The following is a 15504-nucleotide window of genomic DNA, read 5'->3' on the forward strand; positions in this document are numbered from 1 at the left end:
AACTTACTTCAAACGTACTTCTCTGTCTGATCGTATGAATGTGACACATCATAAGAAAGTGTTTCACCACTGTTCAAATGCACTTTGGATCGCATCATTTATATGTATAAATGTTTTCCATCTGAAAGGACTAAATATTAAACGAAATAAATAACAATAAAATGCAAAGTAATCTCTTCAGTAATCAAATACTTTTGAATGTAACTGTATTCTAAATACCAATTACTTAAATTGTAAATGTAGTGGAATACATTTACTTATATTTTGTATTTTACCTACATAATCCCATTACATGTTTTCCATTACTTCCCAACCCTGATCATGAGATACTAAGTTTCACCTTAAATGTTACATTTTGCAATACTAAGGCTAATTTATACTTACTGACTTCAATTTGTTTGCCTGAAATGATGACGAAATGCAGTGACAGATTTGTTCTGCCATAGCAATGGACTACTTTTAAAATGATGCTGTGCATGTTATAAACGCTGGCTTCATTCACTTTGGGTACTTTACTTCGCTCAGGAGAAAAAAGTCCAGATTCTGCCATAGTATGTATTTTATTTTATTTTATTAATTGTTATTATTATTATTAATATTACTGTTTTTTTTTTTTATTCAGTGTGTGATGTTTGTCAACTATGTGGCCTAAGAGACAAGTCATGAACGTCGGGTATGTAGGTATAATATAAACCTCTATTTTGTAAATAGCAATAGAGGAAACAATTAATATAAAAAAAATTTGTCATCCAGATACAGTGTGATAGATACACATATTGACACAAAAATGGCATTGACCTGACTGAGAGGGACATAAAGGCTTTAAAGCCGGACAGCTGTCCATGGTTGTGTTGAGATTTGTGTTTATAATTACCAGATTTGATCATTGTTTAGCGTCATTTTGTGTTTCGTTAGTTGTGTCAAACTTTTTTTTTGTCAACATTTTGTAAATGCCTGTATTACATGGCATAAATGAATGTGTATGAATTTGGTTACTGAGAATTAGAAGCTGTAAATGTTCATATAGAGATTACATTAGTGTCCCGTTGTTTTATCTATTGTTTAATATATAAGGTGTACATTAAACAAATAATACAGCATTCATTTATTTTCTGTCTTGTTCCTCATTCCTCAATCTCAGAGTTCTAAGTATCTTCTGGATGAAAATCTGACAAACACAATGTGCTGAAATCAGCCAAATGGCATTTGTAAAACTTTTCATAAACCTTTATTTCCACATTTCAGATATTCAGGGGTTGCAGGGATTAGATGGATAAAAACTCGACTGTGAATTAGCAAATCAGGGTGGTCAGTTTCAGCATAGTTTAATCCATAGTGCATAACATTCACAGGTTGGCCATTGATTCGTGTTTTTGTTGTCTGCTTGGACAAATGTGTTTTTTTTTCATTGCATAGATGATATAGCAAAATTATGTGCTGAAATGAGCCAAAATGATTTGTGAAAATTTTCACAAATCAAGATGAGCCTGTAATAAGTGATTTTGCATGCTTATTGGTACTTTGTTTATCAGAAATGGTCTGTCTGGTATATATATATAGAATATCAATAGAATTTTAAGAATCTGGTGGATAGAATACGTTTAAACATTTATGGTTTTCTGCTTGAACTTATGGCAAATAGCATATTCCAGTTTGCAATGAGATTGCTTCGCCCCCTTGTGGTCAACTTTTGAAGGTTATCTACAAGAATACATTTTTCGTTGACGTCAGTGCGCCTGTCTATATGATGAAAATATTTTTGTGAAATGTTTTTATCGAGCTTTGTCAGAAATAGATGAAGCTGCATGATACTTTATAATATATTAACCATGAATATAAATTATTTGAAACAACACACACCACCTTCCTGATTTAACAACTTGGAAACATCTGACAGACAAAAAAAGATTTTTGAAAATGTATTTATAACTGGTTGGGAAACACTATCCTATCTTATAGACAGAGCATCACAAGACAATATTTGCTCAGTGTTGGGCAAGCTACTCAAAAATTGTTGCTAACTAAGCTACCAACTACTCAGAAATATTTGTTAAGCTAAGCTAAAAGCTACACGTACTTCAGAAAAAGTAGCAAGTTACACTACAAGCTACATGCCAAAAGTAGCTTGCTACATTTAAGCTACTTCATATTTTTTTCAACCTAGGATGCACAGAGCATACCGTCATAGACAAAGCATCTAAAAGACATATTCACATGATATTTATCAAAGCCATGGTATATTATATTACACTGTATGTAGTGCAATACAGTAAACAAGTAGGTGCAATACGTATGTGCACGTAAAAAAACAACATGTAAATTCATATTTAGACATGCTACCTATACAAAACCATGTAAAACATGTAAAATCCCTATTTTTACATTTTATTTTTCATATTTATACTACTACCTCTTAACACGTGTTCAATATGAAAAATAAAAAAATTACATTTTAGTTTTTATATTTAGACTACACTACCTCTACTAACACATACACATTTAAACGGAATTTCATTTGCATATTTCTGTATAAATACTCAGCGTAATACAGTATACTCTTCATCTTATCCAGTAATTCTGTGTCTATATGTTGTATTTCTGTGTGTACTGGAAGCTGTTGATAAGAGGCCTTTCTGATCTCTCTGAGTCATTCAGATTGAAACGTGAACCGATTCAGACTTCTTTTCTATCACATGTGACCAATGAATTGTAATGAACCGACTCAAATGAGTGATACATTTGTGATCAGACATCTTGAGTTCTGATTCAAAACTGGCATTAGTAAACACTGGGTACCACTGATATAGTGGTGTAGCTTTTGCCAACGCTATGCTGCTACCTTATCAAAAAGTTACAGCGAAGTTAGTCAGCAATGTAAACGACTGATGTATTTAGTTGAAGATTCCCATCGCTATATTTGTATATTTTGCTTTCGGGAGCAGAAAGTTTCGTACTTCTTAAAATAATTTGTCTATTTCCCAAGAACATTGAAACGTGGATGATTTTTCTACAGCTACACATTCTGTGAGAGAGACGCCAAGAGAAAATGCTGCAGTTCAGCGAATTTATAAAAATATGTGTCACATGTTTGTAGGCTTAATAACGCAATGTAACTTGCATGGAAATATTGTCTCGATATATGTACATATTATAACATTGAATTAATCATTCAAGACAATAATTAAAACGGGCAACGATTGTCTATATGATCTAGAGCTATTTATTTACTGTAGGGGTTAATTCACCTAAAAAAGATTTTTTTCTTACATATGCTCAACCTCATGTCGTTCCAAACCCATATGACTTCTTCCGTGGAACTGGATGGTGTGATGGACTGTGTTCTGGAGCTCAAGAATGAAAGGGTAGAAATGTAATTTTTGTAGTACCACTATATAGACGACATCATCCAAGACATAACATTTTAATGGGTCATCGCTTATGCTCTAATGGAATTTATGAAGGTTTTGACAGTTGTCCTAATTCAGCCATTTGTTTCAATGTAATCTCCATCCTTGTTCTTTGTCAAAGGAGGACCTTGAGATTCCAATCCTCAGGTATTTCATTCGTGAGCGGAACAAAGTGCTTCAGGACAGAAAAGAATGTTTGCCACTATGTTCAGCCAAATGAAGACGACTGAATAACCAGAAGTGAGTTTAATTTATTTTGGTTTCTCATGTAGTTCATCAACTGGCAACCTGTCCAGGGTGTCCCCCGCCTTTCGCCCAATGTTAGCTGGGATAGGCTCCAGCCCCCTGCGACCCTGTACACAGGATAAGTCGGTTGACGATGGATGGATGGATGGATGCAGTTCATCATTAAGAGCAATCACTGGATAGTTTTAGACTATTCTCTTGCCTCTCCAAGCCTCCTGTAGTGTGGAAGCTGACCCTGGAGAGAGGCATTAAAATAATACAGGCCAAGTTCATGAAAGAGATCCATAAAGATTCTGATATACAGAAGAAAGCTAAGGAACAAGAGGCAGAACTGACCAGGCTGCAGTTTGTATCCAGAAGGTACAGTATGCTGATACTAATATCTTTGAAATCACACAATACATTTCTTAAACTTATCAAAATCTCTATTTAGGTGTGGAGAGGCTTCACTCAAAGGAAAATGACAAAAAGGCTGCGTGATGAGGAAATTATATTTCTTGGAATGGTACTATGAATTATATATTTATTACCCAATTCATGTACTTTGTATTTCATACAAAGCACGTCATCAAAATAATGTGCCCTGTATAGATAGTTGTAATTAAACCTTAAAGGTTTTGAGATATTCACTGTACTTCTGAGGCTGGACCACAGGTTAAATATGCCACTATCATGTTGGCACCAGTAGATGGAACTATAATACAGGCTTTGGTGGAAACCAAAAAAGGCTTGCGTGCTCCTTCACTGCCCAGATAGCCAATGACCTAACAGGCTGTTTTTGAACAAAGGCATGTTTTAAAAAAGCTAGTTTCAGACAGACTGCCTTGCAAAACACCATAACATCATGTCTTATGACCTAAAACAAATTCAAGAGAGCTTTAGAGATAACCAATAGAAGACTACAATGCTTATTATTTCTTACCACTGTGTTTTACTAATCTCGTCCAAGAGCATAGTGTTTTCCTTTAACAAATAATTAACTCAAGTACTTTTGAAAAGTGATGCAACAAGTTCATTTCCTGACTACCCAGAAGAGGAGGATGGAGGTTCAGCTCTTATATTTGCTGATAAAACATCTGATCAGGTAAACATACATACAACACACAACATATTTACTACTAACTACAGTAGGTGTGGCAAAATGTATCTATTTTAAACAACAAGCCTACTTGGTTGATAGAAAATGCTCAGTAGAATTGGGTCATTCTGGTGAAATGGTATTGCTATTTGTGTGCCTAAAGTGACTTACAACTGATTTAAATAACAGCATACTGAACTTAGTCACAAACTTTAATAGATTTCATTCTGTTTAGTGTATCATGTGAAATACATTTTAAAACACATTTTATATTTTTTTTTTTTATGTTTATTGGAATATCAGGCAATTTGTCTTATGGCGGTATCTTGCCTTAAGGTTGGGAAAATTTCTTGAAAGCTCAGCAGTAACATTATCAAATAAAAATTTCTGGCACCAATTGCACCCTTTCCTAAATGTAACTCAATTACTCACAGTACAGTGTGTTTTGGATTTTCTTTGTCCATCTTGTCGTGTAGTGTTAGTAGTGTGCTACTCTTTTCATGTTATCTTAAAATATGTGTAAAATATGCATTCCTCTAAAGCTGGCGGATGAGCTGGAGCAAGGGAGGAGGAACAAACCAACATAAAGCAAAAAGGAAAGGAGATAAAAGAAAAAGGAAAGAAAGTCAAAGGAATAATAGAAGATAAGGTGGGATCTGAGGAGAGGACCTGATATTTGCACAATTTAAAAAACAAAACTGATAACTAAACAGTGAACAGGAAAGAACAACCACTGAATTTGAGAACAAGTATTTTAATGTCAAGAGAGGGAGTGTAATTATACGATTTGATCTGCACAGGTTTGGTGAAACAGAAATGAGTCCAAGAATTGTAGTCAAAGACATGAGATGGAGCTGATTAAGGAGGAGAATAGACAAGAGACTGAGGTGGAAATAAGTATTTTTGCTCATCCATTGTGTTTACCTGGACATTAGTGCCTTGTACAATATGTTATGACAGTTCAGTGATCACCAGAATTGTGTGTGTGTGTGTGTGTGTGTGTGTGTGTGTGTTTGGGAGGTTCAAACCCTTTCATAAGGATACTGCTCAAAAAAGTTCTGTGCATACGTGCTGCTTTTTCACTTGCTGATGATTTTCATGAAGCTATCTCTGAGATCAAACATGTACTGTAGTTGAAAAGTTCAAAGATCAAACATCTACTTAAAGCCACATTTCCCTTACAATTATTTTAATTTTTATTAACGTTAATCCTAGTTTGGAGAGATGTTGGTCTTTGTTGCTTGTTCAGGTGGATGTGTTGATGAGACAGGAGATGGCTAATTGTAAACTGGCTGCGTATAAGGAAAAAAGTGGGAAGACCAAGGGTACCCCAAAAGTACTGAAAAAACATGCAATTGTCACTACACAGAATTGTATTTGTGTATTATTTACACTTTTCATTTTCATAGAAAAAGAAGGCATCTGAAAGTGGAAAGAGAAAGAAGGACAAAGACCATATAGTGGATAAGCTTTTTAAAAATTATTATTATTATCTATTATAAAAGAGATGGTTTGCCAAATTATTTTAAATCTGTCTTCATTTACTCACCCTAATGTTGTTTTAAACGTGTATGACTTTCCTCCGTGGAACACAAAAGGAGATTTTTGGCAGAATGACAGCCTCAGTCACCATTAATTTTAACTGTATAGAATAATAATTCTTTTTATTAATGAAAATGAATGACTATGTCTAACATTCTACCTAATGTCTCCCTTTGTGTTCCATGGAATAAAGTCATATGGGTTTGGAAAAACATGAGCGTGAATAAATGATGACAAAGTTTTAATTTTTGGGTTAACTAAACCTTTAAGGTGATCTTCTCTACAGTTAAATGCTGAATAACACTGAACTCATATTAATATATTCCTGTTTTTTTAGGACAGTCGCATCATTCTTTGGAGAGCTGGTTGAACAGGAGTTGCTAAAAAAGTCTGATAATGTTAAGCTAAACGATAATCTTGGAATTTATTTACATACTTTTTAAGATTCTATACGTCTTGAAAAATACATATCTGATATAACCTCACTGCAAATTCTTGTTTGCTCCTTTGCTCCTAATTTTTAATTTATAATATATATATACACTGATGAGTCAAAACATTATGACCTCTTGCCTAATATGATGTTGATCCTCTGATTGCCACCAAAATAGTGAGGCATGGACTCTTCAAGACCCCTGGAGGTGTCCTATGGTATCTGGCACCAAGATATTAGCAGCAGATCCTTCAAGTCCTGTACGTTGTGATGTGGAGCCACCATGCATCGGACTTGTTGGTCCAGCACATCCCACAGATGCTCACTTGGATTGAGATCTGGGGAATTAGGAAGCCAGCGCAACACCTTGAACTCTTCATCATGTTCCTCCAATCATTCCCGGACAATGTGTGCAGTGTAGCAGGGCGCATTATACTGCTGAAAGAGAATACCATTGCCATGAAGGGTGTACCTGGTCTGCAACAATGTTTAGGTAGGTGAAACGTGTCAAATTGACATCCACATGAATGGCCGGACCCAAAGTTTCCCAGCAGAACATTTCCCAGAGCATCATACTCTTGTCGTCTTCCCACAGTGCATTCTGGTGCTATCACTTCCCCAGGTAAATGGCGTACACTTACACGGCCATCCATGTGATGTAAAAGAAAATTCCTAGTTCCTACGCTTGTACCCATTATAGGTGCTTTCAATGGTGGACGGGTCAACATTGGCACTCTGACCAGTCTGCGGCTATGCAGCCCCATGCGCAGCAGAGTGTGATGCACTGTGTGTTGTGACATTTTCCACCCGTAACCATCATTACAATTTTCAATAACATTTTTAAATAATCATTCAACACGTTGACTACTAGAACTGATTGTTAGTTTACCATCTGATCTACCCAGACCTTGACATGTGGCCTTGTTACGAGATTATCTCTTTCATTTGCTTCACCTGTGAGTAGTCATAATATTTTGGCTCATCAGTGTATGTATTATATATTAAATAATTTACTGTTTTTCAGGGTACTACAGCTACCTCGGTACAACTCTGCGAAAGATTGACATCGAACCTATGCTGTCTTTATCTGATGTTTGGCAAGTTATAGCCCTCTATGCTGTTTTACCATTAGGTGACTACACCTAAAAATGTATCCCTCTGAATTTACATGTTTTTATTTTAGAAATTCAGTGATATAATGACACTTCAATATGAACTTCTTCACATTATGTCAAACTGAATTGGTCAAAACTAAAAACTAAAACTCGTATAGGTTCCCAGGCAGTTCATGAGAAGGCTCCCCTGTGAAAGCTAGTGGGGCTATCAGGAGTGGGCAAGAAATTGTTGGCCAATGCCAGGAGAATGGAGCCAACCTATTTGACCTTTCACCTTTAAACATAGCTGAAAAAACCCTGGCAAGAGTGGACTGCAGATGATGCTGCTTCTGTTTAAGGTAAAAATCATATTTACTGTAGGGGCTCTGTTATATTGGTCTGTATTGATAATTGAGGTGCTCTGTATTCTATGCAGGTAGCCAGACTGATGCTTTTACTGATGGGTTTAATTCTGTTTCATAGTTAGATCCCAAGTGTCTGAAGAAAGATTTGCCCAAGATTCTCAAGTCCATCAGAGGTGAAGTCAATGTTATTAATATACAAACATTTAATCAGTAGCATTTATCTTTGATAACAAGCTTTCTAGCAAATCATGGGTCCTCAATTTACATATTGTAGCCTAAAAACATTCACCATTCCCTCTATTTTAGCAGTTCTTATTTCTTTCATTAAAGAGCTGAATAATCAAGAGACAGAGGAGGGTAAAATTGTGACATTACACTGTGAGCTTTCTAAAGCTGGAACCCCTGTGGAATGGTTAAAGAGGAAGACGTTCCCTGGCCTGGTGAGAAGTATCAAATGAGACACATAGTTACTATACTGGAGCTGGTAATCAGTAATCCAGTGCCCGAGGATAGTGGAATTTACAGCTGTGTGTGTCACGATCAAACAACCAAAGCCATCATCAAAGTACAAGGTAAGACAAAATTCTAACATGTTGCAAGAATTGGCAAGAATATTCTTTATATTTCCTCAGCTCAAACAATCACATTCAAACAGAAGTTAAAAAATCAAATGGAAACGATATCAGGGAAACAATATCATCTTACACCATGAGATCAAATCCAGACGCCCCTGTTGAATGGAGAAAAGGGAATAACTTGCTCAAGTCCGGAGAGAAGTACCAGATCAGGCAGAGAGGCTCTGTGTTAGATCTGAAAAGTTTTCATTTGATGCAGATGATAGTGGAGTCTACAGCTGTACAAGTGGAACTGTCGAGAATCAGCCAATGTTACTGTTTGCAGTAAGCAGGGATGGATTACCGACGGGGCCAATGGTGCCAGTGCCCAGGGGCCCTTGACTACCAGGGGCCCTTGACTGCCTAGGGGGGCCCTGGGCTTTAAGGTTACGCGATCCAGTTTGGTGATCCACCCCCCCCGCTTAATAAACCCATCAACAATGAAAACGAAACACCGCAATCGTCTTTACGATTTACAGTATAAACTCCATGATACCCTCGTGATCCATTCATGAATATAATAGTCATACACGCACGTCTCATCTCATTTCATATCATATAAATCATTTCAAATTTGCAGATTTTTTTCTCTCAAATAGCAAAGAGCTATTGTTGAGATTATACTTTTCGCACACCTCTCACAGCTGGTGTTCTTTGAGAAAGAAATTGAGAATCAAGAGGCAGTGGAGGGGGATTCTGTCATCTTTAGTTGTTTACTCTTTATCTCCAATGCCCCAGTGACTTGGAGAAAAGATATCAGATCACCAGGGTGGACGATATACCCTGCATCATAAAGGTTCCACTCAAGAAAATGAGAGTGGAAGATGCTGGCATGTACACAGCACTGTCAGAGGCAAGAAGACCTCTGCAACCCTCAGAGTGATAGGTAAACACCCTATCATTGAAGTTGTAAAAAGTTCAATGTGCATCATCTTGAAGCTGAAGTGTGTAATTCTAAGAATTCTGAGAATTTTAAGAATAAACATTATTTTTTCCTCTTCAGAACATATGAGGATTGTGTATAAGAACTTCGTGACTTGATAGTTACTGCTGGCGAGGATGCCCATTTTGTGTGTGAGCTGTCACATGAGAACATCCTTGATGGAGTTTGGTTGCTTGATTCCAGCATACTGCAGGAGAACCAGATTAACCAAATTAGTATCTGTGGCCGAGAACACCACCTGGTGCTCACTATGAACACACTTGAAGAGTCCGATATTGAGTCCTTTCTGGTTATTGAGTCCTTTCTGGTGGGAAATGAGAAGACTTCGGCTTGTCTGCAGGGAAATAGCAAACCTAAAGGTGAACACAAGGATCCTCACAAATTTTGTTGAATAGATTATGAGCGGATGTAATTCAAACCATAAAAACAATTTATTTAGCCAAAAATAATTTATTTAGCTGGCCGTTTAATAAAGATAAGGAAGGAAAGGGCAGATTATGTTTGGTGTGAAGGAAAAGTTAACTCCAAAATGAAAATTCTCTTATAATTTACTCACCCTCATGCCATCCCAGATGTGTAAAACTTTCTTTCTTTTGCAGAACACAAACCAAGATTTTTAGAAGAAAATCTTGGCTCTGTGGATCTATAAAATGCAAGTGAAAGGTGACCGAAACTTTGAAGCTACCAAATTCACACAAAGGCAGCATAAAATTAATCCATAAGACTCGACTTCACATCAGCAGTCTTCTTGGTGATCATGATTTTAAGCAGGATTACACTTCCTAGTGCCATCTAACACTGTTCATATGTCAAGCATTATATGTCAAGTGTAATTGAGCTTGAAATCATGATCGTGCCTAGAGACTGCAATTGCAAAATGAACAGTGAAAAAGGAGTTATATTTTGGTCTGTTCTCACCCAGAATCAATCAGATAATTTTACTAGACATAGATTAAACCACTGGAGTCATATGGATTACTTTCATGCTGCCTTTGTGTTTTTTTGGAGCTTCAAAGTTTTGGTCACCATTAAATTGTGTTTTATGGACCTAGAGTGCTGTGATATACTTACAAAAATCTTTGAGTTCTACAGAACAAAAAAGTTATTCACATCTGGGATGGCATGAAGGTAGTAAATAATGAGAGAATTTTCATTTTTGGGTGAATTTTTTCCTTTAACTACATACTTAAAAATACATTCTCTCTTTATATTTTTCCCTGAGGAGAAACTTGAGGACATGACCATTTTTTAGGGAGATTCTGTCACGGTGTCCTGTGTGACCTATGACCCTTGCATCCCTGTCAGCTGGAAACAGAATAACGTGACCATGCTCCCAGGAGAAAAATATAAACCTCTGAAAGAAGGGAAGCATAATCTTCTAATTCATAGATTAATAAAAGAGGACGCTGGGACTTACATGTGTGATACAGGAGACATGCAGAGCAGTGCTGCTCTTAAAGTCAAGGGTATGAATTGTGCCATACGTGCTTGAAAAGCATAAGCTCTCTATTATTTAACATACTGTACATTTTTACACAATTGTATCACTAATGTATTTCAATGGTTGGTATGGTCCATATACTTAAGGATTACTGTATATGCTTACATCTCAGAATGTCCTTTGTTTTTTAGCAGGTAGATCCAAAACCAAGAAGCAGAAGATGGTGAGATTGCTTTTTGTGCTGTGAACTGTCTCAACCTGGAGTTGAAGTTGAGTGGAAGAAGAGAGCAGTTCTGCTAAGACCAAGGAACAAATATGAGATGAAGCAGGATGGATGTGAGCTACATCTACAGATAAATGATCTCACAAGTCAGGACAGTGCCTACAGCCTACAGATGTTGTGTAGATGGCATTGAGACAAGGGCCAACATTACTGTGAAAGATATGAGCCAAACAGGCATCAAAATAATTGCTGGTCTGTTTATTTCAGCTGATGGTAAATATTTGACACTACAAATATCATTAGTGTGTTTTGGGTCATATTCCTTTAGGATTTAATGGATTGTACTGGTTTCCATTATAGATATGTATTGGTCTCTATTGGTATTTACTAGACATAACATGCCACCAATAGAAGCAAACACATTACCAGTAAAGACCCACACGGACCATTATATTTTCCATTAAAACCAATATAATTAGCATTATACCATTAAACCATTAGAAATTCTGTAATGGTTTCTATTTTTTTTTCAGCAGGGAGACTGATTTATAAACTGGTTCAACCAATTTATTGAAAAGAAGTCACTGAATAGTTTTCCTCGTAAAATAGACATCACTATGGCTTGAAAGTTTTACTTTATATATGTATAGCTCTATACACAAGCATTACCTAACCTATTAAATATTTTACAGCAGAGCATTACAAATTAATTTTCAGTATAGAAATTTCCATGACTTTTCCAGGCCTGGAAAAACGATTTAACGATTTAAAGGTTATTCAGGTTTTCCATGACCATGCCTTCTTTTACTGATTGGTCTCATTTGGCTACCATTGGTATGAATGAATCTCCACTGCCTTGGAAGGAAAGTCTAAATGACCATTATATACAATGTTTCACATACCCTTCACAAATACATTATACCATGTTTCTAGGCTGCCAGCACAGCATCTATAGATTCCACTGTCTTGACTTGTGAGGTCATGGATCTGAAGCTGTAATTCATTGCCTTCTTGCGTTATGCTAGATTTCTTTCCAGGCTTCCGCAGCATTGCACCCTTTGGCTGCAACATACAGTGCCAGATCCATTACCTGACAAGTCAGGATGCTGGCACATACAAGTGTTGCTTTGGAAGCCTGGTTACTACAGCATCTATTGTATATTTACAAGCACCGAAAGTAGCCATAAGCACATAAATTATTTTCATCATATCATGTAGAATCTCTTTTATCAAGGGAAATTGCAATGAAGTGTAAAACTGTTTCAACAGGTTGTGTGGTCCTAAATTATGAGCTTGTCCATTTTTCAGAACAACCTTTGTAATTCAGAAAGACACTTGAGTTTCAAGAAGTAGATGAGGGGGAATCTGCCTTCCTTTGCTGTGAGCTTTCAAAACATATATAATAAAGCAGGATGTTGTGAACTACAGCTTCAGATCTTTGATCTCCCAGGTCAAGACTGTGGTGTCTACACATGCTGCATTGATAGTCTAGTGACCTCAGCATCTCTGGAAGTTAAAGGTACAAAATATTCTATTTTAGTTTGTATTTAGTTGTTAGTGTAACAATGACATACAAGTAACAAGTAATACAATGGGTGGTTCTGGAGAAGGCAAATTTTATTATGACCCAAGTCTTTTACCAGCCTTGAACTCCATCAAGGATAATTTCATGCTGAAAATTCCATGCTTACTCGAGTTTTTGTCCAATGTTTGGCATGTTGAAAAATGCAGTCCTGGATTAAATTGATTTTCATAAGAAATGTAAATGTAAATATGGGGTTTTAATTTTTGAAAATACATGTCAGTATGGCAGTCGCACCTTCTACTTCTTATCTTTAGAGCTCCTCAAAGACAGGCAAAGGTTGCTCTGGATATAGCAAATAACAACCTCCTCGCTCATCCACTCTCACTGCCATCGACAGCAGGGTGGCCTACGGGTACTCGGCGGTCCCCCAGGTGGACAGAGTCTAAATAAATTCCAGAGGCTCCTGGAGCATATGGCATCCTCCACGGCAGTCATGCCGCTGGGGTTGATGCATATAAGATCGCTTCAGCACTGGCTTCAGACTCGAGTCCCGAGATGGGCATGGTGCCGCGGTACATACTGTGTGTTCATCTCCCTCCTGCCGCCAGACTTTCAACTCCTGAATAGACCTCTGTTTTCTGTGTACAGGAGTCCCCCTACAGCAGGTGTCCCGACGCGCTCTGGTCACCACAGATGCCTCCAAACGGGGTTGGGGCGCCATGTGCAACGGGCACGCAGCCACCAGCTGCTGGACGGGGCCCGGCTGGGTTGGCACATCAACTGCCTAGAGTTGCTGGCTGTAATTCTTGCCCTGCGGAGGTTTCTCACGCTACTTTGGGGCAAGCACGTCTTGATCCGTTCAGACAGCACCACCCCGATAGCATACATAAATCACCAAGGCGGCGTGTGCTCTCATCAAATGTTGCAAGTCGCCCACCATCAGCAGACATGCTGTCGCGACAGGGCACGCTCAGCGGAGAGTGGAGGCTCCACCCCCAGGCAGTCCAGCTGATTTAGGAATGGTTCGGCAAAGCACTGGTAGACCTGTTCGCTTCCCAAGAGATCTCCCACTGCCCGCTCTGGTACTCCCTACTGGAGGCTCCCCTTGGGACAGACGTGCTGGCACTCAGCTGGCCCCGGGGGCTGCGCAAGTACTAATTTCCCCCAGTGAGCCTACTTGCAAGGGTGCTGTGCAAGGTCAGGGAGGACGAGGAACAAGTCACTCTAGTGGCCCCCTATTGGCCCACGTGGACTTGGTTCTCTGATCTTACGCTCCTCGCGACAGCACCTCCCTGGTGAATTCCCCTGAGGAAGGACCTTCTTTCTCAGGGATGGGGCACCCTCTGGCATCCGTGCCCAGACCTCTGGAATCTCCACGTCTGGTCCCTGGATGGGATGCAGAAGATCTAAGTGGCCTACCACCTGCTGTCGTAGAGACGATCAACCAAGCCAGAGCTCCCTCTACCAGGCAGCTTTATGCCCTAAAGTGACGTTTGTTCACAAATTGGTGTTCTTCCCAAACTGAAGACCCGCAGAGATGCACAGTTGGGTCAGTGCTCTCATTTCTGCAGATGAGGCTGGAGTGGAGGCTGTCCCCCCTCCACCTTGAAGGTTTATGTAGATGCTATATCGGCTCACCACAACACAGTGGACGGTAAGTCCTTGGGGAAGCACAACCTGATCATCAGGTTCCTAAGAGGCACCCAGAGGCTGCACCCTCCCAGGCCATGCCTGTTCCCCTCATGGGATCTCGCCGTTTTCCTTTCAAGCCTCCAGAGACTCCCTTCAAGCCGCTAGAATCAGTCAAACTCAGAGCCATCTCCTTGAAGACGGCCCTCCTGATCGCGCTCGCTTCCATGAAGAGGGTTGGGGACCTGCAAGCATTCTCTGTCAGCGACACTTGCATGGAGTTTGGTCTGGCAGACACACATGTCGTCCTAAAACCTTGACCGGGCTACATGCCCAAGGTTCCTATGACCCCTTTCAGGGCCCAGGTAGTGAACATGCAAGCACTGCCCCGGGAGGAGGCAGACCCAGCCTTTTCGTTGCTATGTCTGATACATGCTTTGCTTACCTACGTGGACTGCACGCAGAGCTTTTAGATGTTCTGAGCAGTTCTTTGTCTGCTTTTGTGTACAGCGGAAAGGGAACGCTGTAGGGTCGTCGACGCCATCGCTTTGGCCTATCAGACCCAGGCCATGCCCGCCCCCTCATTGGATCTCGCCGTTTTCCTTTCAAGCCTCCAGAGACTCCCTTCAAGCCGCTAGAATCAGTCGAACTCAGAGCCATCTCCTTGAAGACGGCCCTCCTGATCGCGCTTGCTTCCATCAAGAGGGTTGGGGACCTGCAAGCGTTCTCTGTCAGTGACACTTGCATGGAGTTTGGTCCGGCAGACACACATGTCGTCCTAAAACCTTGACCGGGCTACGTGCCCAAGGTTCCTATGACCCCTTTCAGGGCCCAGGTATTGAACATGCAAGCGCTGCCCGGGAGGAGGCAGACCTAGCCTTTTCGTTGCTATGTCCGATACATGCTTTGCTTACCTACGTGGACTGCACGCAGAGCTTTTAGATGTTCTGAGCAGTTCTTTGTC

The 15504-nt window shown here is 39.3% G+C and overlaps 1 long non-coding RNA gene and 1 pseudogene across 1 annotated transcript; both read left to right on the forward strand.

Annotated features, from left to right (window-relative positions):
- Window positions 1-3299: 3299 nt before the first annotated feature.
- Window positions 3300-8623, forward strand: LOC127620683 (dynein regulatory complex protein 11-like; annotated as a pseudogene).
- Window positions 8624-9545: 922 nt separating this feature from the next.
- Window positions 9546-11630, forward strand: LOC127620559 (uncharacterized). The gene is made up of 4 exons (XR_007967752.1): window positions 9546-9665; window positions 9783-10081; window positions 10945-11188; window positions 11355-11630. It is a non-coding gene; the product is annotated as an uncharacterized LOC127620559 (long non-coding RNA).
- The last annotated feature ends 3874 nt before the right edge of the window (window positions 11631-15504 follow it).

The sequence above is a fragment of the Xyrauchen texanus genome, chromosome 27, assembly GCF_025860055.1.
Source record: "Xyrauchen texanus isolate HMW12.3.18 chromosome 27, RBS_HiC_50CHRs, whole genome shotgun sequence".
Taxonomy (NCBI): Eukaryota; Metazoa; Chordata; class Actinopteri; order Cypriniformes; family Catostomidae; genus Xyrauchen; species Xyrauchen texanus.